Source organism: Ranitomeya imitator, chromosome 6 (genome assembly GCF_032444005.1).
Source record: "Ranitomeya imitator isolate aRanImi1 chromosome 6, aRanImi1.pri, whole genome shotgun sequence".
Classification (NCBI taxonomy): Eukaryota; Metazoa; Chordata; class Amphibia; order Anura; family Dendrobatidae; genus Ranitomeya; species Ranitomeya imitator.
In genome coordinates, this window is record NC_091287.1 from 379893240 (window position 1) to 379916098 (window position 22859).

Below are 22859 nucleotides of genomic sequence, written 5' to 3' on the forward strand. Positions count from 1 at the left end.
TGGACGTGAGCGTCGGTTGCTCAATGGCACACAGTCCTGCAGTATTTTACTGTTGTATAACTGAGATAACTAATTTCCATAATCTAGTTAAACAAATGAACAATGTCTAACAAGCTCTTCTTTGTGGGATGATTTATGCTTAGTTATAACAACACACAAGAATTCAGAGCCTGAGAACCAAGAGAGATTCCTCTGTCTTTCAGGACAGTGTGCCCTGCTACAGATCTAACTTCAAGAGCTTGCTGTGCTGGAATCCAGATGTTCACAATTTCCTCTTCATCTCTGCAGAACACTACAAATGTTTAAATGACACTTTGTTAATGCAGTATAATCCAGTGTAAAATGTGTACAGATAGTTGTATATAGCCAATAACCATAAATCTTCTGAACATGCAAAAAAATCATGTTATATAGGAGACTTTTTTTTATCAGATATTCTTTAATTGCAGAACCTCATCTGATGGATTAAAGACAATGGAGTCTTAAATGTAAAATATGAATTGCTTTTTCTGCCTCCAATGCCTTATATGCACTATGGGTTTAGTTTTAGAAAAAAAATGTGTGAAACACCATCAAGTTGATTTTTGTGGTCTATTCTTATTTATGACCACCTCTAAATATATATATATATATATATATATATATATATATATTAAACTGTTACTGTTATTCATTTCACTAAGACGTAACTATATATCAGACATAACAATATATAAGATCATATTCTGATACTTAATAATACAATAATACAGTTTCCAAATAATACCCCTATATAATTTGAAATTATTATCAGAATATTGTTACTGAACAAAGCCAAATATATAATTGCCAATGTTGCAAATTATATCCTTACATGAGGGTAAATAATACTGCAACTCCCTGACTACATAATAGCAGCATATACAATAGTGACTGAATCATACCATGAAGGCCAAAAATTACAACTATAGAACAAGTAAATACTGTCAGAAAATGATGACTTAAATGATTAAAATCATACTTAAAATGAACAAAACAACTGAACTAAGTCTAATAATGCACACATACAGTGAAACATAGTGGGAGATAGCAATTCTGCAGTATAAGTGAACACTGTACAGGTAAATCCAGTGATTCACAGGGCATGTCTTCTTTGTAGTCATTTTTAATTTTCTTCTCCATCCAGCCCAGATCGCCATGAAGATGCCAACATCTCATCAGTGCAGAATGTAACTCTATAGGCTACCCAATTGCTGCAACATTTACATACCTAAACAAAACTTACCAGCACCTCCAAACAGAATAAAGCAAGTGTGAACAGGTGCAAGCTGCCATGACTGTATAATATACAAACCTGAGAATACAGCAGCACTCTTTAAGTGCTGAGATGTACGCAAAATATTGACTATATCAAATTTCAACTGCATTACTGCTATATAGAATATACTTATAAAAATGAATGTACTTAGCCCATCAACCACGGCAAGCTGACCTTTCTTTGATGGGACCCTAAACCTAATACTTATCAAACATGAATCGCTAGGGCTATAAGTCTACAAATTTAATAAAGTGGCTGATTTAAGTGTGTAAAGTGAGCTAAGCTTAATGCAAATAACTTAGAAACTTCATTCATTTGTAGTAATATGGTCAGTGTTAAAAACTAGTTAATCTTGGAAACCATCTTTAACGTTCGGATGTTCTGTTAAGACACAACTTACTCATTTAAATGAAAAGAAGGTCTTATTACGGGTTTATTACTTGCAGTTCCCTGTGCAAGCACCATCTGTGTGGAATTCTTTGAAATGATGCACACTGGGAGATCTTCCCAGACTATTAATACTTTTGAAACAGACTCATTGAAATCGGATGAATGTATTATTCTGTAGACACTATTACCGTGCCTCGCTCACACAGCAAGATCACCTAACGAAACACCCTTTTGTAGCCTTGAAAAGACAGTTTTCATCAAATCTGATATTCTCTTTCTAAAAACCAAAACACAGTATATCAGTATGCAGAACTATTTCTGCTGACAAAAATGTCAGAACCAGGATCAACATAGTGTCCATCAGAATTTCGCTTTATTTATTCAAAAATAGATTTGGCATAGCGGTCATGGCCCTATTATGAACAGAAGTCATGTTGCAAGCTCATACAGGTTTTTATTATGCATATAAAAAAATTTCTAACCTCAGTTGCTGAGTTCTATGTCACTATCCAGCATAAAAAATATTTAATTTCCAAGTTTATTATATAGATGGCCTACCTTTAGGATAAGTCAACAGTATCAGAACAGTGGAGGTACAACACCTGCCCTGCCTCCCGATCAGCCTTTTTTCTGGAAACAAAACAGCTGCACTGTTTTGCTGTTATGAATCTGAATGAGTTATCAACAAGCCTATTAACCCCTTAGTGACAGAGACAATTTGGTACTTATTGACAAAGTCAATTTTTACAATTCTGACCACTGTCACTTTATTTGGTTATAACTCTGGAACGCTTTAACGGATCCCGCTGATTCTTAGGCCATGTTCACACAGTGCGTTTTTTACTGCGGAACCGCAGCGGTATTGCCGCTGCGGTTCCGCAGCAGTTTTCCATGCAGGGTACATAACAATGTAACCCTATGGAAAACAGTCACTGCTGTGCACATGGTCCGTAAATTCGTTTAAAAAGCCGCGCAGAATAGCTGCGGCAAAAAAGAAGGAGCATGTCACTTCTTTTTCCTGAACCGCAGCGGTTCTGCACCCATAGACCTCCATTGTGAGGTCAAAATCGCAGTAAAACCCGCAGATCAAAAATATATCTGCGGGTTTTACTGCGATTTGATGTGCAGAACCGCTGCAGCAGGAAGTGCGGGGGAGCGGGCGGAAGTGCGTGGGCGGAGTGTGGCTGCCCCCCCGTGCTCCGATGCCCCCCCCGTGCTCCGATGCCCCCCCCCCCGTGCTCCGATGCCCCCCCCAGTGCTCCGATGCCCCCCCCCGTGCCCTAATCTCCCCCCCTTATACTTACCCGGCGTCCCGGTGTCCGTCCGGCCGTCTTCTCCCTGGGCGCCGCCATCTTGCAAAATGGCGGGCGCATGCGCAGTGCGCCCGCCGAATCTGCCGGCCGGCAGATTCGCTCCAAAGTGCATTTTGATCACTGAGATATAACCTATCTCAGTGATCAAAATAAAAAAATAGTAAATGACACCCCCCCCCACTTTGTCACCCCCATTGGTAGGGACAATAAAAAAATTAAGAATTTTTTTTTTTTTCACTAAGGTTAGAATAGGGGTAGGGGTAGGGTTAGGGGTAGGGTTAGGGTTAGGGGTAGGGTTAGGGGTAGGGTTAGGGGTAGGGTTAGGGTTAGGGGTAGGGTTAGGGGTAGGGTTAGGGGTAGGGTTAGGGTTAGGGGTAGGGTTAGGGTATTTTCAGCCATTTTAGCCCTAAAAAGCTTCGTAGGAAACACACAGTCTCTGCATAGAAAACTGCATAAAAAAAGGATAAAAAAACGCATCAAAAAACGCATCAAAAAACGCATCAAAAAAGGACCAAAAAAGGACCAAAAAAAGGACCTGCGTTTTCTGCCAAGAGCTGCAGTTTTTTAAAAAAACTGTCCTGAAAAAAAAAGGATGGAAATCCTGAATGTGTGAACATACCCTTACACTGTTTTTTTCGTGACATATTGTACTTCATTTTAGTGGTAAATTTTCTTTGATATGACTTCCGTTTATTTATGAAAAAAAACAAAAATTTAGAAAATTTTGCAATTTTCAAACTTTGAATTTTTATGCCCTTAAAATCAGAGAGTCATGTCACATAAAATACTTAATAAATAACATTTCCCTCATGTCTACTTTACATCAGCACAATTTTGGAAACAACTTTTTTTTGTTAGGAAGTTATAAGGGTTAAAAGTTGACCAGAAATTTCTAATTTTTCCAACAAATTTTACAAAACCATTTTTTTAGGGACCACCTCACATTTTAGTAGCAACATTTTTTTGTTAGGAAGTTATAAAGGTTAAAAGTTGACCAGTGATTTCTCATTTTTTCAACAAAATTTACAAAACCATTGTTTTTAGGGACCACCTCACATTTGAAGTGACTTTGTGGGGTCAATATAACAGAAAATAATCAAAAGTGACACCATTCTAAAAAGGTACACACAACCACATTCAAGAAGGTTATTAACCCTTCAGTTGCTTCACGAGAACTAAAGCAATGTGGAAGGAAAAAAATTTACATTTTACTTTGTTCACAAAAAGTTTTCTTTGGAACCAATTTTTTTATTTTCACAAGGGTAAAATGAGAAAATGGACCACGAAATTTGTTCTGCAATTTCTGCTGAGTATGCCAATACCCCATATGTGGGGAAAAGCCACTGTTTGGGTGCATGGCAGGGCTCAGAAGGAAGGGAGCTCCATTTGACTTCTTGACCGCAAAATTGGTTGGAATCAAAGGTGGCACCATGTCGCATTTGGAGAGCCCCTGATGTACCTAAACAGTGGAAAATCCCCAATTCTTACTCCAACTTTAACCCCAACACACCCCTAACCCTAATCCCAACCCTAACCATAATTCTAACCACAAACCTAACTCCAACACACCCCTAACCATAATTCCAACCCTAACTATAACCCTAACCACAAACTTAACCCTAACACACCCCTAATCCTACTCCCAACCCTAACCATAATCCCACCCATAGCCAGAACCATAACCCTAACCTTAACCCTAAACCCAAACCCCAACCCTTACCCTAGCCCTAACCCTAACCCTAACTTTAGCCCAACTCACTTGAGCCCAACCCTGACACTAACTTTAGCCCACCTCACTTTAGCCCAACCCTAACCCTAACTTTAGCCCTACTCACATTAGCCCAACCCTAACACTAACTTTACCCGAACTCACTTTAGCCAAACTCACTTTAACCCAACTAATGGAAAAATGAAAATAAATATATATTTTTTATTTAATTATTTTTAACTTAGGGGGTGATAAAAGGGGGTTTTATTTACTATTTTTTTACTTTGATCACTGGGTCTATCACAGTGATCAAAATGAACTAATAGGAAAAATTTCCTATTGTTGCCGAGTGCCGGCCGGCCGGCAGATCTCGGTACCGGCCCAGAGGACTTCATGGGGGGATGCAGGGACACCAGAGTTACTGGGGGGAAGTGATTGGGGCACCCTATTTCTCTCTCCTCTGATGTGCAATCACATCAGAGGAGAGAGAAGTTAAATGGAAAATCTGACTTTTATTGTGTTCGCCATCATAGTGTTAATAACGGCGATCGCAACACCGGGGTAGGTGTCATGTTCTCTGGGGTCTCAGCTACCCCTGGTAGCCGAGACCCCAGAGAAATTTCAACTCTGGGGGGCGCTATACACTGTTAAAAAACGGCGCTGTGGTTTAAGTATCCTTAACTGCGGCCGTTAAAAGGCTTATCAAGGGTAATTAAGGGGTTAAAAATGACCCTATATTGTGAGCTTTTTATTGAGGGTATACAAATATGAGCTTATGTTAAAAAAGACAGTTCTCAAAACGCAGGGTTGACATTTACAATCAGAAACAAGCATTGAATTCAGAATCTGGATTTAGTGGCAAAATCTGCAATTAGGGGTTTAATAATACCCTTGCTTGCTGGCACTGTGTGAAAATAATAAAAAAAACAGCTATTAAGGTGTTGCTGCTGCAGTATATTACTGGTGTATTAATTCACAGTCGCACACTGAGTCGTGATGATAAGACTGCTACAACAGTTTACTGTATATCATTTGAATGTTGGATTTCTATTCACAGACTGAGACTATCACTCCCATTTTCCATCTGATACATCTGTACTGAAGTAGTACAACATGATCGAATTAAGTCTTTTTCTATCCTTATACTGTGTGCTCTGAGCTCCTATCCCTAAACAGTATAAGCATAGCATGGCATTCCTTGGCTTGCCTGTTTTATACTGACTGTGATAGTCCCTATGATTGGCTGTGCTGCACAACGTGATCAGATTGCTGCATGACGTTATGGGGAAGCCATGCTGCTGTTCCTGATGCTGCCACAAGATGAGTATCTAGTACCCACAGACCACTATACCACAAATGTCATAAAATCAATAAAGTTTATTGAAAACAAATTTAAAAAAGAGTACACAATACCATGTGAGTTTTTTCAAACAGAATTAGTCAATATTCCATATACAGCGGAGGTACCACATCTAGCCATATCGCTTTAAGCATTAAAGCACAATATACTTGGTACTAGTCCCATATAAGATTCCCAGAGACATCCTTTAAGGTAATCATACATACGGTATATTGTTCCCGGATGATGAGAATTCAGTATACAGAGCAATTGTAAGATGTTAGAAATGGATCAATGCTTACCCATTATTGTGTATCGCTGCCCAGGAACACCCCGACGCGCGTTTCGCCCACGTGCTTTTTCAAGGGGAGTGTGTTCCTTCCCCCACCTTACCTCATTAAATACCCCTTGAGATCTCAGGCCAGCCAGTAAGGTGTTTCGCATACCAAAACGCTACCGCCAAATTCTCAGGTGCATCGGGTCCGGTGCTCATTTCCGGCGCGCGCTAGAGGAAATCCCTCTTAGACGTCATATGACGCGAACCGGAAATTCACTGAGACCTTCGGCGATGCAGAGGAAAGAGGCGAGCGAGTGCGCATGCGTATACCGGCGCCATCTTCAAGAAGTCCTAAGGAGGATGCCATATTCGTGTGCCCCATACTAAAGAAAGTGCGCCTGCACATACATATACCGGCACCATCTTGAAGAAGTCCCAGGGAGGATGCCATATCCTAATGCCCCATAATAAAGAGAGGAAAAGTGCCTATATGCCTATGCACCGTTTTAAACAAATAATTGAGACTATGCAAGCACCATCTGTAAGTATTCACACAGGAAATGCCATTTCTTCTTTTCTACCCCAAGACACCATCTTTGTAAAGGAATATGTAGTGTGAAGAGTACCTGAATATTCTCATCATCCGCACAATAAAAAACAAAAAATACAAGAATAAATAAATTATAATTATAAAAAGGGGGGAAAAAGAACCCATTCATAAGAAATGTGTATGTGCAACAAAAGATCATTCATAAAAACGTACATCTATATTTCAATTAACACCGACATATTGCCCACAAATGTAAAGTGCATAACGGCACAATCCCTAGGGAATCTCGAGAGAGGAAACCACGCATGTAAACATGGACATCTTCCTCAAAAAATCCCCAAAGAAGGCCGGTATTAAACATATACAAATATTACTAATGTTATTAAGAACGATGATAAACATCACACAATTAAATTATGCCAAATATAAATACATAATCACCATATTGTGAGATAATAAATATACATGTTATCATTAGTTTAAATTCTTGTGTGCTTTTTCTTCCTCTGTGCTTTTATCTTCACTCATGTACCATCCTTCTTTTCACATACCCGTTTAGACTATACCCATCGTTCATGTGCAAAAACTCGCCAAATAGTCCAAATAAATGCACTTGGTTAGTAATTATTCCCATACGTGGTAGATTCTCCAAGGTGTAGAAAAGGGGGGGAGAAATCAAGAGTAGTTCTTTTTTGGATGAAGATAAATCACCAAAATCTCACATTAGAGGAAAGGATGATCCTACTACCAATATAAAAATAAACAAAGAAGAGAATTAAAAACACACATAAAAAGCATGTACTAAAAAACAGGGATTACAAAAATGGTACAAAACTGATTTTCTCGTTCAATCCGTCAGGGGACATGGTGCCCAATTCAACAATCCATTTGGATTCCGTTTGAGCCAGAATCTGTTTTATATTTCCTCCCCTAATGCCACAGTGGATCCTATCAATTCCTTTGACCCTAAGGGTATGTTCACACGTTCCTGATTTCCATCCTTTTTTTTTCAGGACTGTTTTTTAAAAAACTGCAGCTCTTGGCAGAAAACGCAGGTCCTTTTTTTGGTCCTTTTTTTGTCCTTTTTTGATGCGTTTTTTGATCCTTTTTTTTATCCTTTTTTTGATCCTTTTTTTTATGCAGTTTTCTATGCAGAGTGTGTGTTTTCTAGGAAGTTTTTTAGGGTTAAAATGGCTGAAAATACCCTAACCCTACCCCTAACCCTACCCCTAACCCTAACCCTACCCCTAATCCTACCCCTACCCCTAACCCTACCCCTAACCCTAACCCTACCCCTAACCCTACCCCTAACCCTAACCCTACCCCTAACCCTAACCCTATTCTAACCTGAGTGGGAAAAAAAAAAAAATTCTTAATTTTTTTATTGTCTCTACCTATGGGGGTGACAAAGGGGGGGGGGTGTCATTTACTATTTTTTTATTTTGATCACTGAGATAGGTTATATCTCAGTGATCAAAATGCACTTTGGAACGAATCTGCCGGCCGGCAGATTCGGCGGGCGCACTGCGCATGCGCCTGCCATTTTGCAAGATGGCGGCGCCCAGGGAGAAGACGGCCGGACGGACACCGGGACGCCGGGTAAGTATAAGGGGGGGAGATTAGGGCACGGGGGGGCATCGGAGCACTGGGGGGGGCATCGGAGCACGGGGCGGTGGGATTGGAGCACGGGGGGGCAGGATCGGAGCACGGGGGGGCAGCCACACTCCACCCACGCACTTCCGCCCGCTTCCCCGCACTTCCTGCTGCAGCGGTTCTGCACCACAAACCGCAGTAAAACCCGCAGATATTTTTTTCATCTGCGGGTTTTACTGCGGGTTTGACCTCACAATGGAGGTCAATGGGTGCAGAACCGCTGCGGCTCCGAAAAAAGAAGTGACATGGTACTTCTTTCAGCGCGGCTTTTTTTTTGATTTTCCGCATTGTGGGCACAGCAGTTCCTGTTTTCCATAGGGTACAATGTAATGTACCCTGCATGGAAAACAGCTGCGGACCCGCAGCGGGAAAATCGCGGCAATTCCGCATGAAAAAAAAGATCGTGTGAACATGGCCTAAAACCTCTTGGATCCGACTTATGATATAATTTGAAATGTTTCGGTATCGTTTTCAGCAATGAAAGGTCATCCACCTCCTCTGCCGCAATAATATCTCGCACGTGTTCTCTGGTCCTGATACGTAATTCTCTTGACGTCAACCCGACATAAGCTTTGTTACAGGGACAGACGGCATGATATATAACATACGATGTACTACAAGATATATAGCTGGTGACCGCAAAAAAACGAGTCCCATCTACCGAAGAAAAAGAATTACCCCTCACTATATTGCCTCTCCTGCATGCTAGACAATCTCCACATGGAAAGCATCCACATCTCTGTTTGCCGGCACCAAAAGGATTTTTAATTTTAGCCGTGTAATGACTTCTGACCAGATAATCCTTTAGATTCCTGCTACGTGTAGCAGTCATCAAAGGAGCAGATGAAATTTCTTTTTGCAGTACCGGGTCAGTCATCAATACTGGCCAGTGTTTGGAAAGAATCTGTCGGATTGAGTGCCAGCGACAATTAAAGGTTGAAATAAATCTGGTCTTGAGATTAATTTCTTTTTCTTTCCTTATTGTAACAAGGAGTTTCTTTCTATGGGTACTCTTTGCTCTACAATAGCCATGCTTGATCTTTCTCTTACTATAGCCCCTATCCAAGAATCTCTCCTTTAGATCCTGAGCCTGTGATTCAAACCTGTCTATAGTAGAGCAAGTACGTTTTATCCTTAAGTATTGACCGATGGGGATAGCTTTCTTTGTTGCATGTGTATGTGAAGATGCCGCATGCAATACAGAGTTTACCGACGTCTCTTTCCGAAAGATGTCAGTTTGAATTGTTCCATCTAGATCTATAGAGATTGAGATACCTAAAAAATCTATCACTCTCTTTTCAATTCTGTGGGTAAGCCTGATATTGTATGGATTCTGATTCAGTCCACCAATGAATCTTTCAAAGTCAGTCTTAGATCCATTCCAAAAAATCAACAGGTCATCTATATACCGGAGCCAGCACTGCATATGGTCGGTGGCACACGCACCGTCACAATGCACAACCTCCCTCTCCTAATATCCGAGAAAGAGGTTGGCATACGACGGCGCGCATGCCGCACCCATGGCAGTGCCACGCTCCTGCAGATAGAAACGATCCCTGAAAGTAAAAAAATTATGTCTTAAAACAAAATCCAACAATTCCAAAATCAACTCAATCAAAAGATGGTCCAGATTGCTCATCTAAAGAAAAAAACGCACAGCTCTTACTCCATTATCATGGCCAATGGAGGTGTAGAGGGACTCGACGTCTGCGGTCACCAGCCATACATCTGGTTCCAGGACAATACCATCGATTCTCACCAGGACGTCCGAGGAGTCCCTGACATAGAAGGGCAAGGTTTCTACAAGTGGTTTCAAGTAAAAATCAATAAATCTTCAAACCGGATCACATAGCACCCCCATGCCAGAGACTATCGGATGCCCTGGTGGATCCACAGGATCTTTGTGGATTTTGGGGAGCAAGTATAGTGTTGGAATTTTAGGGAATTTGATAATTAGTCCATCCAAAACTTTTTTTGGGGATAATACCCATTTCAAAGGCCTGTTGTAAAATACCATGTAACTTATCAGAAAATTCCTGTAACGGACTATTAGGAAGCTTTGAGTAGCTATCTTTATTTCTCAATTGTCTATATACTTCATGTTCATATTGATCAACTGGCCAGATCACCACATTCCCTCCCTTGTCGGCCGCCTTGATAACCACATCATCTAGGGATTTAAGCTCTTTCAGAGCCCGCCTTTGTGCTGAATTTAAATTGTCATGTTTAATATGTTGTGGTATCCCTTTAAAGTCTTTCATGACAAGTTTACAAAAAATCTCCACTTGAGGACAGACCGACAAGGGAGGGAAGGTTAGTGATCTAGGCAGGATGGAGGTAGGAAATTTACCCACCGTGATTGGTCCCTGTTCTTCTAAAAGCTCCTCCAAAATATTAAGAGTTTCTTGTTCTTGGGATTTTTTGAGGAAGATGTCCATGTTTACATGCGTGGTTTCCTCTCTCGAGATTCCCTAGGGATTGTGCCGTTATGCACTTTACATTTGTGGGCAATATGTCAGTGTTAATTGAAATATAGATGTACGTTTATATGAATGATCTTTTGTTGCACATACACATTTCTTATGAATGGGTTCTTTTTTCCCCCTTTTTATTATTATAATTTATTTATTCTTGTATTTTTTGTTTTTTTATTGTGCGGATGATGAGAATATTCAGGTACTCTTCACACTACATATTCCTTTACAAAGATGGTGTCTTGGGGTAGAAAAGAAGAAATGGCATTTCCTGTGTGAATACTTACAGATGGCGTTTGCATAGTCTCAATTATTTGTTTAAAACGGTGCATAGGCATATAGGCACTTTTCCTCTCTTCATTATGGGGCATTAGGATATGGCGTCCTCCCTGGGACTTCTTAAAGATGGTGCCGGTATATGTATGCACAGGCGCACTTTCTTTAGTATGGGGCACACGAATATGGCATCCTCCTTAGGACTTCTTGAAGATGGCCCCGGTATACGCATGCGCACTCGCTCGCCTCTTTCCTCTGCATCGCCGAAGGTCTCAGTGAACTTCCGGTTCGCGTCATATGACGTCTAAGAGGGATTTCCTCTAGCGCGCGCCGGAAATGAGCACCACACCCGATGCACCTGAGAATTTGGCGGTAGCGTTTTGGTATGCGAAACACCTTACTGGCTGGCCTGAGATCTCAAGGGGTAATTAATGAGGTAAGTTGGGGGAAGGAACACACTCCCCTTGAAAAAGCACGTGGGCGAAACGCGCGTCAGGGTGTTCCTGGGCAGCGGTACACAATTATGGGTAAGCATTGATCAATTTCTAACATCTTACAATTGCTCTGTATACTGAATTCTCATCATCCGGGAACAATATATGTATGATTACCTTAAAGGATGTCTCTGGGAATCTTATATGGGACTAGTACCAAGTATATTGTGCTTTAATGCTTAAAGCAATATGGCTAGATGTGGTACCTCTGCTGTATATGGAATATTGACTAATTCTCTTTGAAAAAACTCACATGGTATTATGTATACTTTTTTAAATTTGTTTTCAATAAACTATATTGATTTTATGACATTTGTGGTATAGTGGTCTGTGGGTACTAGATACTCATCTTGTGGTAGTTATACGTATTTGTCCACTAGTTTTTACTTGGTTGGATATTATTGATGGAGAAGTAATTATAAGAATGCTTCTGGCTGAGATTGGTTATTTCTGCCTTTTGAGTCTGTATGTTGTTCCTGATGCTAGTAGGCTGCTCACTGAGTGTGTACCATAACTGAAATGGCGCTGGGCATTTTTTTTATCCTCTTGGATAAAATTGCAGATTGTGGATTGTTTGAATTGACATTGAACCATGAATTTCATCAAATTCGACTTGAATTTGGTTCTCCACATATCAATCCTTTCATCTCTATTAGATACAATTACAGTTATTAGGTTCTTTAGAAGAACGTAGATCTGGGGATTTATTCTGACAGAATATAGGCTGAACTGGACGGACAAATGTCTTTTTTCGGCCTTGCTAACTATGTTACTATGTTACAATTCTTTGCTTTTGGCAGTTTTCTGGAGCAAAATTGTGAGTGAGCCTATTCTCTTCAGTGAAAAACAATCAACCCCACCCATGAATGGTCTCACAATGCTTTACTGTTGGCATAGCACAGAACTCATGGTAGTGCTCACCTTTTCTTCTCCAGACAATCATTCTTCCAAATGTCAAAGCAGTCTGATGGGTCTTCATCAGAGAAAATAATTTTACTACAGTCCTCTGTAGTCCAATCTCTGTACTTGCTGCAGAATGTCAGTCTGTAAGAAGTGCAGGAATTGGACTGATTGGACTGCAAAGGACTTGAAGAATGACTGTTTGAAAAAGAAAAGGTGAGCCCTATTATGAGTTCTGTATCATGCTATCAGTAAAGCATCCTATGACCACACATCTGTGGGGTTGTTTTTCATCCAAAGGCATGGGCTCACTCAAAATTTTGACTTAGAACCCTTCTATGAATGAAGTATGGTATCTAAACATACTCCAAGAGCAACTTCTCCCAAATAATCATGTGCAACTTGGTGTTGAACAATGCTTTTTCTAGAATGGTGGATAAAAATGACAAAACATTTATATTTTAGTCTATGGCCAGGAAGTTCCATAAAACTCCATCCCATTTTAAACCTGTAGTCTACCCTAAAAAAGTCGGTTGACAAGCATAAATAGAGAAATGATGATAAAGTTGAAGCACTACTTAGACAAGAATTTGTGCCATCAGTCAGGATTTGGCCCAGAAGCAGATATCCAGCATATCCAGCATAATATAAGATCAAGGTGCAAAATGCAAGTCCTCATACTGCTCCATTGACAGAAACATAAAAAAGCTACCGATGTCAGAAAATGGTGACTCAAACCAAATTTTTTTAATAAGGTTTTCATATTTTATTTACAAAAAAATTATGAAAACAAAATTAAAAAAATCGTATAAGTTTGGTATCGCTGTACTTATACTGACCTGAAGAATTATACTGTGAGGTGATTTTTCTCTGTATATTGAATGCTGTAGGAGCAAAACAAAAAATCGATGACGGAATCGCTTATTAATTTTCACTATGTTACTGAACGTTGATTTTTGTTTACATTACATGGTAGAGTGAATTGCTTCATTCAAAACTACAACTTGTCAATTAAAAATGAAGCCCCATACAGCTATGATGACAGACAAATTAAAACGTTATGACACTTTGAAGGTGGAGAGTAAAAAATGAACGCGCACATGTTGAAAAATTCCTGGTCATGAAGGGGTTAAGTGACATCAATTTAAAAAAAACCAAGAAAAAGCAAAATAACATCATCTTTCAAAAAAAAAAATAATGTCCTTTAACACCTATTAAAAGCAAAATTTGCATGTTAAAATGTTCAAAGACAACAACCAGAAGTCAAGAACTGTAGTTTACCAAAGTCCTATTTGATGCGCTGATGTTTTTAGGCCGCCTGCTAACAGGACTAAATGTCAGGTTAATATGGAGTCTGATGGACGCAGAAATGGATGATAATGGATGATAATACTGGGAATTTGCGTATTTTTTCTTTCTTCTTCCATTATTATACAGTACAGACCAAAAGTTTGGACACACCATCTCATTTAAAGATTTTTCTGTATTTTCATGACTATAAAAATTATACATTCACACTGAAGGCATCAAAACTATGAAATAAAACACATGTGGAATTATATACTAAACAAAAAAGTATGAAACAACTGAAAATATGTCTTATATCCTAGGTTCTTCAAATTAGCCACCTTTTGCTTTGATGACTGCTTTGCACACTCTTGGCATTCTCTTGATGAGCTTCAAGAGGTAGTCACCGAGAATGGTTTTCACTTCACAGGTGTGCCCTGTCAGGTTTAATAAGCAGGATTTCTTGCCTTATAAATGGGGTTGGGACCATCAGTTTTGTTCTGCAGAAGTCTGGTGGATACACAGCTGATAGTCCTACTGAATAGACTGTTAGAATTTGTATTATGGCGAGAGAAAAAAGCAGCTAAGTAAATGAAAAACGAGTGGCCATCATTACTTTAAGAAATGAAGGTCAGTCAGTCCAAAAAATTGGGAAAACTTTGAAAATGTCCCCAAGGGCAGTGGCAAAAACCATCAAGCGCTACAAAGAATCTGGCTCACATGAGGACTGCCCCAGGAAAGGAAGACCAAGAGTCACCTCTGCTTCTGCGGATAAGTTTATCCAAGTCACCAGCCTCAGAAATAGCAGGTTAACAGCAGCTCAGATTCGAGACCAGGTAAATACCACACAGAGTTCTAGCAGCAGACACATCTCTACAACATCTGTTAAGAGGAGACTTTGTGCAGCAGGCCTTCATGGTAAAATAGCCGCTAGGAAACCACTGCTAAGGACAGGCAACAAGCAGAAGAGACTTGTTTGGGCTAAAGAACACAAGGAATGGACATTAGACCAGTGGAAATCTGTGCTTTGGTCTGATGAGTCCAAATTTGAGATCTTTGGTTCCAACCACCGTGTCTTTGTGCGATGCAGAAAAGGTGGACGGATGGACTCTACATGCCTGGTTCCCACCGTGAAGCATGGAGGAGGAGGTGTGATGGTGTGGGGGTGCTTTGCTGATGACACTGTTGGGGATTTATTCAAAATTGAAGGCATACTGAACCAGCATGGCTACCATAGCACCTTGCAAAGGCATGCTATTCCATCCGGTTTGCAACAGGACAATGACCCCAAACACACCTCCAGGCTGTGTAAGGGCTATTTGACCAAAAAGGAGAGTGATGGGGTGCTATGCCAGATGACCTGGCCTCTACACTCACCAGACCTGAACCCAATCGAGATGATTTGGGGTGAGCTGGACCGCAGAGTGAAGGCAAAAGGGCCAACAAGTGCTAGGCATCTCTGGGAACTCCTTCAAGATTGTTGGAAAACCATTCCCGGTGACTACCTATTGAAGCTCATCAAGAGAATGCCAAGAGTGTGCAAAGCAGTCATCAAAGCAAAAGGTGACTGCTTTGAAGAACCTAGAATATAAGACATATTTTCAGTTGTTTCACACTTTTTGTTAATTATATAATTCCACATGTGTTAATTCATAGAAAAATCTTTAAATGAGAAGGTGTGTCCAAACTTTTGGTTCGTACTGTATATAAGATTAAAATCTGTCAAGAAACCAATAAAACATATAAAATAAGTTGCAAGATAAACATATGATAGTTTACTTAGCAATGAAGCAGATGTGGAACCCAGCGTGCTTGTGATGGTTTCATATAAATACCAGAGGAAAACATACAGTTAGGGCCAGAAATATTTGGACAGTGACACAAGTTTTGTTATTTTAGCTGTTTACAAAAACATGTTCAGAAATACAATTATATATATAATACGGGCTGAAAGTGCACACTCCCAGCTGCAATATGATAGTTTCCACATCCAAATCGGAGAAAGGGTTTAGGAATCATAGCTCTGTAATGCATAGCGTCCTCTTTTTCAAGGGACCAAAAGTAATTGGACAATGGACTCTAAGGGCTGCAATTAACTCTGAAGGCGTCTTCCTCGTTAACCTGTAATCAATGAAGTAGTTAAAAGGTCAGGGGTGGATTCCAGGTGTGTGGTTTTGCATTTGGAAGCTGTTGCTGTGAGCAGACAACATGCGGTCAAAGGAACTCTCAATTGAGGTGAAGCAGAACATCCTGAGGCTGAAAAAAAAGAAAAAATCCATCAGAGAGATAGCAGGCATGCTTGGAGTAGCAAAATCAACAGTTGGGTACATTCTGAGAAAAAAGGAATTGACTGGTGAGCTTGGGAACTCAAAAAGGCCTGGGCGTCCACGGATGACAACAGTGGTGGATGATCGCCGCATACTTAATTTGGTGAAGAAGAATCCGTTCACAACATCAACTGAAGTCCAGAACACTCTCAGTGAAGTAGGTGTATCTGTCTCTAAGTCAACAGTAAAGAGAAGACTCCATGACAGTAAATACAAAGGGTTCACATCTAGATGCAAACCATTCATCAATACCAAAAATAGACAGGCCAGAGTTAAATTTGCAGAAAAACACCTCAAGAAGCCAGCTCAGTTCTGGAAAAGTATTCTATGGACAGATGAGACAAAGATCAACCTGTACCAGAATGATGGGAAGAAAAAAGTTTGGAGAAGAAAGGGAACGGCACATGATCCAAGGCACACCACATCCTCTGTAAAACATGGTGGAGGCAACGTGATGGCATGGGCATGCATGGCTTTCAATGGCACTGGGTCACTTGTGTTTATTGATGACATAAGAGCATACAAGAGTAGCCGGATGAATTCTGAAGTGTACCGGGATATATTTTCAGCCCAGATTCAGCCAAATGCTGCAAAGTTGATTGGACGGCGCTTCATAGTACAGATGGACAATGACCCCAAGCATACAGCCAAAGCTACCCAGGAGTTCATGAGTGCCAAAAAGTGGAACATTCTGCAATGGCCAAGTCAATCTCCAGATCTAAACCCAATTGAGCATGCATTTCACTTGCTCAAATCCAGACTTAAGACGGAAAGACCCACAAACAAGCAAGACCTGAAGGCTGCGGCTGTAAAGGCCTGGCAAAGCATTAAGAAGGAGGAAACCCAGCGTTTGGTGATGTCCATGGGTTCCAGACTTAAGGCAGTGATTGCCTCCAAAGGATTTGCAACAAAATATTGAAAATAAAAATATTTTGTTTGGGTTATGTTTATTTGTCCAATTACTTTTGACCTCCTAAAATGTGGAGTGTTTGTAAAGAAATGTGTACAATTCCTACATTTTCTATCAGATATTTTTGTTCAACCCTTCAAATTAAACGTTACAATCTGCACTTGAATTCTGTTGTAGAGGTTTCATTTCAAATCCAATGTGGTGGCATGCAGAGCCCAACTCGCGAAAATTGTGTCACTGTCCAAATATTTCTGGCCCTAACTGTATGTGGTCTTCTTTGGCTCTTTCCTGGGGAGAAAAAAAATGTAAATTGGTATCTCCTGTGCCCTCAGTGTTGTCTTTAGCCACGTCAGCCCGAGCATGTATTCACATAACTATATTTAATAACATTTACCTTTGCTAACCTGTGTTTTGATAACTTAAATTGTTGGACTCACATCATTTTTTACACACATGGAAGTGTTTAGTGGATTTCCTTCTGACCAGTAGGAGTCCATAAAACAAGGCAATGATCTCTTTTTTTTTAACTACTTGAGAAAGACTTGAAGGTGAGTAAGGTTAAAGGAAGCATAGATCATGGATGAATAGAGATACTTTATATTTGGAAATGTAAAAAATTAGAAAAAAAAACCTACTTTGTCCATCGTAAGCTGAACATTTTACATTGTGATGCCTAATATCTGTCCCCTGTCTATATACAGTGGGGCAAAAAAGTATTTAGTCAGTCAGCAATAGTGCAAGTTCCACCACTTAAAAAGATGAGAGGCGTCTGTAATTTACATCATAGGTAGACCTCAACTATGGGAGACAAACTGAGAAAAAAAAATCCAGAAAATCACATTGTCTGTTTTTTTATCAATTTTTTTGCATATTATGGTGGAAAATAAGTATTTGGTCAGAAACAAACAATCAAGATTTCTGGCTCTCACAGACCTGTAACTTCTTCTTTAAGAGTCTCCTCTTTCCTCCACTCATTACCTGTAGTAATGGCACCTGTTTAAACTTGTTATCAGTATAAAAAGACACCTGTGCACACCCTCAAACAGTCTGACTCCAAACTCCACTATGGTGAAGACCAAAGAGCTGTCAAAGGACACCAGAAACAAAATTGTAGCCCTGCACCAGGCTGGGAAGACTGAATCTGCAATAGCCAACCAGCTTGGAGTGAAGAAATCAACAGTGGGAGCAATAATTAGAAAATGGAAGACATACAAGACCACTGATAATCTCCCTCGATCTGGGGCTCCACGCAAAATCCCACCCCGTGGGGTCAGAATGATCACAAGAATGGTGAGCAAAAATCCCAGAACCACGTGGGGGGACCTAGTGAATGAACTGCAGAGAGCTGGGACCAATGTAACAAGGCCTACCATAAGTAACACACTACACCACCATGGACTCAGATCCTGCAGTGCCAGACGTGTCCCACTGCTTAAGCCAGTACATGTCCGGGCCCGTCTGAAGTTTGCTAGAGAGCATTTGGATGATCCAGAGGAGTTTTGGGAGAATGTCCAATGGTCTGATGAAACCAAACTGGAACTGTTTGGTAGAAACACAACTTGTCGTGTTTGGAGAAAAAAGAATACTGAGTTGCATCCATCAAACACCATACCTACTGTAAAGCATGGTGGTGGAAACATCATGCTTTGGGGCTGTTTCTCTGCAAAGGGGCCAGGACGACTGATCCGGGTACATGAAAGAATGAATGGGGCCATGTATCGTGAGATTTTGAGTGCAAACCTCCTTCCATCAGCAAGGACATTGAAGATGAAACGTGGATGGGTCTTTCAACATGACAATGATCCAAAGCACACCGCCAGGGCAACGAAGGAGTGGCTTCGTAAGAAGCATTTCAAGGTCCTGGAGTGGCCTAGCCAGTCTCCAGATCTCAACCCTATAGAAAACCTTTGGAGGGAGTTGAAAGTCCGCGTTGCCAAGCGAAAAGCCAAAAACATCACTGCTCTAGAGGAGACCTGCATGGAGGAATGGGCCAACATACCAACAACAGTGTGTGGCAACCTTGTGAAGACTTACAGAAAACGTTTGACCTCTGTCATTGCCAACAAAGGATATATTACAAAGTATTGAGATGAAATTTTGTTTCTGACCAAATACTTATTTTCCACCATAATATGCAAATAAAATGTTAAAAAAACAGACAATGTGATTTTCTGGATTTTTTTTTCTCAGTTTGTCTCCCATAGTTGAGGTCTACCTATGATGTAAATTACAGACGCCTCTCATCTTTTTAAGTGGTGGAACTTGCACTATTGCTGACTGACTAAATACTTTTTTGCCCCACTGTACATTTATTAACCATTGGCTGCAGTAACTGTCAGTCAGGGCTGGAAGGATAAGGGCAATATTTTTTGACTGATATGAGTATTGGATTGGAGTACATCAGGCGTCCAAAGTAGAACTCGGTAAAGTAACACAGGAAGAGCTGAAACATCAGGGAAGATTTACTAAGCTAAATGTGTCAGAATTCTAGCTCAATTTGCACCATATAATATCTTGCATATTCAACATATTAATTGCATGTTTTAGATATTTTTCCAGTCTCTCTCCACAAAGGTTGTAGCTTAGCTGAAAGTGGTTTGATATATTGCAACATGTGCCAAATTAAAGTCAAGAAGTAACTGAACTTATACAAGAGAATCTAAAGATGATCCACATTTTTTAAACTGTGATAGATTTTGGTACATTTTAAAATTAAACTACGTTTTCATCTCTAAAAATTAGATTTTAGTTTTAATAAGTCTGCTCCACAGCATGTATTAAGTATAAGACAGGGTATCATTTTTCGGGAAGAGATTTTCTTACTTGTTTGAAGCAGTACCAAAACCAAACAAATGAGCTGGAACACATGTTGGTATAAGTGCAATGTGTAGGTGCACATTCATAGTGTGGCCATTAACAAACAAAGCCTAGGATAAAAACAAAAGCAGTTAAGTTGGAAGCAATGCCAAATACAAAACATGCAAAGAATCTATATCTATGCTGTATAGCTGGCTACATAATTAATATTGTTAAAAGGGCTTTTCTGGGCACAAGAAAAACAAAAAAAAAATGATCTGGCTGTCCTTGTACCCCGTGTTATATTTATTTTTATTTTAACTCCCCTGCATCTATCCTTGTGGTTTGCTATTATATACATTTAGAACTTCCTTTGGGCTCTCATTCTGTTCCTCTAGACTACATTACCAAGGAGCAGTGCTTTATCTGTCCCACAGGTCATACACACCCATCTCAATGCCCATCCCCTCCACCTACAAAGCATCATCTAATGATTCCTATACAAATCTCAAATTAGTTAAATCACTGCCCATAGTCTCTACATCTTAATATTCCTCCCACTACATTAAGTATGTGCTATCCTGAAACTATCCTCTTACATGTGCTGACACACCCCTGAAGTCAGTAATGGTACATATGACACGAATGGAGGGTAGTGTAGAGGGGAAAATAAACATTTAATGTAGTCATCTTTTCTAACGTAACCTTGCACTCTGGAATGCCCAACATCTTCCCCACCAGCTAAAGTCACTAGGTGATAAAATTACATGATCTGTGGGAAATAGTGATGAGCAAGCATGCTCAGCACTACTCGATAGAGCATTGGGGTACCCAGGCACTCTCGCTGCTCAATTGAGTTTCGTGGGTGCTCGAACACCATGTTCAAGCTCCTTGCCAGCGTTTGTTGCAGCTATACAGCCAATAAAAAAGTGAAGATTGCCTGCCATACAGGGTAATGCCGTAGCCATGTTGGCTACTGGCATTCCGGTGACTGGCCGGCCATATTACTCATCAGGTCTTAGAAGAAGACCCATTGATGCGATGCTCAGCACACTGTCCTCTGGAAGCAGTTCAGGGAGAGTTATAGCCATGAGAGATTAGATTAATATCCCCATTAATATTATAAAGTTGCACCCTTTAGTGCCTTTTATGTGGAACTAAATGATGTTTTTAACCTTTTTTAAACCTAATAAATAAATAATGAATAAAAAAAATGATGTCAATAACCAGCAAAGGTAAATGACAAAAGACTTTCTGTTTCAACCAAAACCAGAGAAAAGAGAAGAATTTACTGGATAGAAAGGCAAAATGAGCAATATAATTTGATGACTGCAATATTTTAAGAGAATAATACTTTGATTGGTGGAGTGCTTTTTTAAGCAACCTAACAACATCTGTCTTTCTCTTTGGCATTTCTCTCATTTCAGTTATTTATGTATTTTACTGGAAGATGCAAAGAAATTTGCATCTAAATGCAGAAGTATTATTTTATGAGCTGATTTTTCATTTTTATTTTTAATAATTCTACATCTTTGCAAGCTTAATAATTCAGTGAATGGAGGGGAGTATAAAAGTTAGAAAGTACAGAGGCACAGTCTGTGCTTAGAACTGGGAGCCAAAATTAGAACTTTAGAAAACATTGGAACAGATAAAAGATAAAGACTGGTTAAAAGTGTTTTTCCAAATATCAAGAGACGATGTAAAAAAAATAACAAATTCCCACCGATTAAATAAATATGCAGCTGTAAGACTTGATACCTGTCTTAATTCAAAATGCATCTAAATATTTAGTTTGTTTGCACACCTGCCATAACCCTTTCCTGACTGTGCAATTTTTTGTGCTTTCATTTTTTCTTACCCTTATTCCAAGCAATAGCTTTTATATTTGTGTGTGTACATAGCCATAGGAATGACACCACTCATTTCACAGTGTAATATACTGAAAAACTAAAAAAAACAACAAAAAAACAAGTGTACGAAATGGTGAAAAAAGAAAAAGCCATTTTTTTTTATTTCCTTTTTAAGCCATTGAGGTGTAAAAATGACCTGGCAGCATAATTTTACAGGTCGGCAAGATTAAAGCAATACCAAACCGAACTAGTTTTTATATTTTTTAGTGGTTTAAAAAAAAAAATATTCGTTTTGTGTCAGTAATTTCTGAAACCTGTAACTTTTTTTTCTCTCGACGGAGATGTATAGGGCTTGTTTTTGTGTATTGAGCTGTTATTTTTATTGGTACCATTTTGACATGTATAAAACATTTTGATTGCTTTTTATTCTATTTTTGTGATAGGTGCATTGAGCGAAAAGAAAACAGCAATTCTGGTGCTTTCATTTTAAATTCTTCATGCTGTTTGCCGTATGGGTTAATTCATTTTATATTTTGATAGAGCATAATTTTATGGATTAGGCAATACCCAAAATGTATACCTTTTCTTTTTTTGTTTCTTTACTTTTGGATTGGGAAATGGAAAGTGATTGAAGCGATTGTTTGCTTTTATTATACTGTATAATGCAATACACTAGTAGTAAATATCATTGCATTGCGGCCCACAAGCTTCAAGTTACACCACTGCATATATGAGTACCATATTGGTATGTCTTTTGTTAGAATGGGGGTTAAGTATGACACACCTTTAACAGAAGGAAAGTGAAACACAATAAACTGTGATCCACGCAGTCAGGGAAAGATGTACACTTGAGCTTTTAGTCAAGCTCAACTGCTCTCTATCACTTTAAACATCCAAAATAACCAATAACAATGCCAGTGAACATATCATACTCCATACTAGTTCTACGCAGGCACTTTGCAAAGTGTTACATGACACACCCTATAAATTATGCTGAAATAGTAGGAGTCAGAAGAAA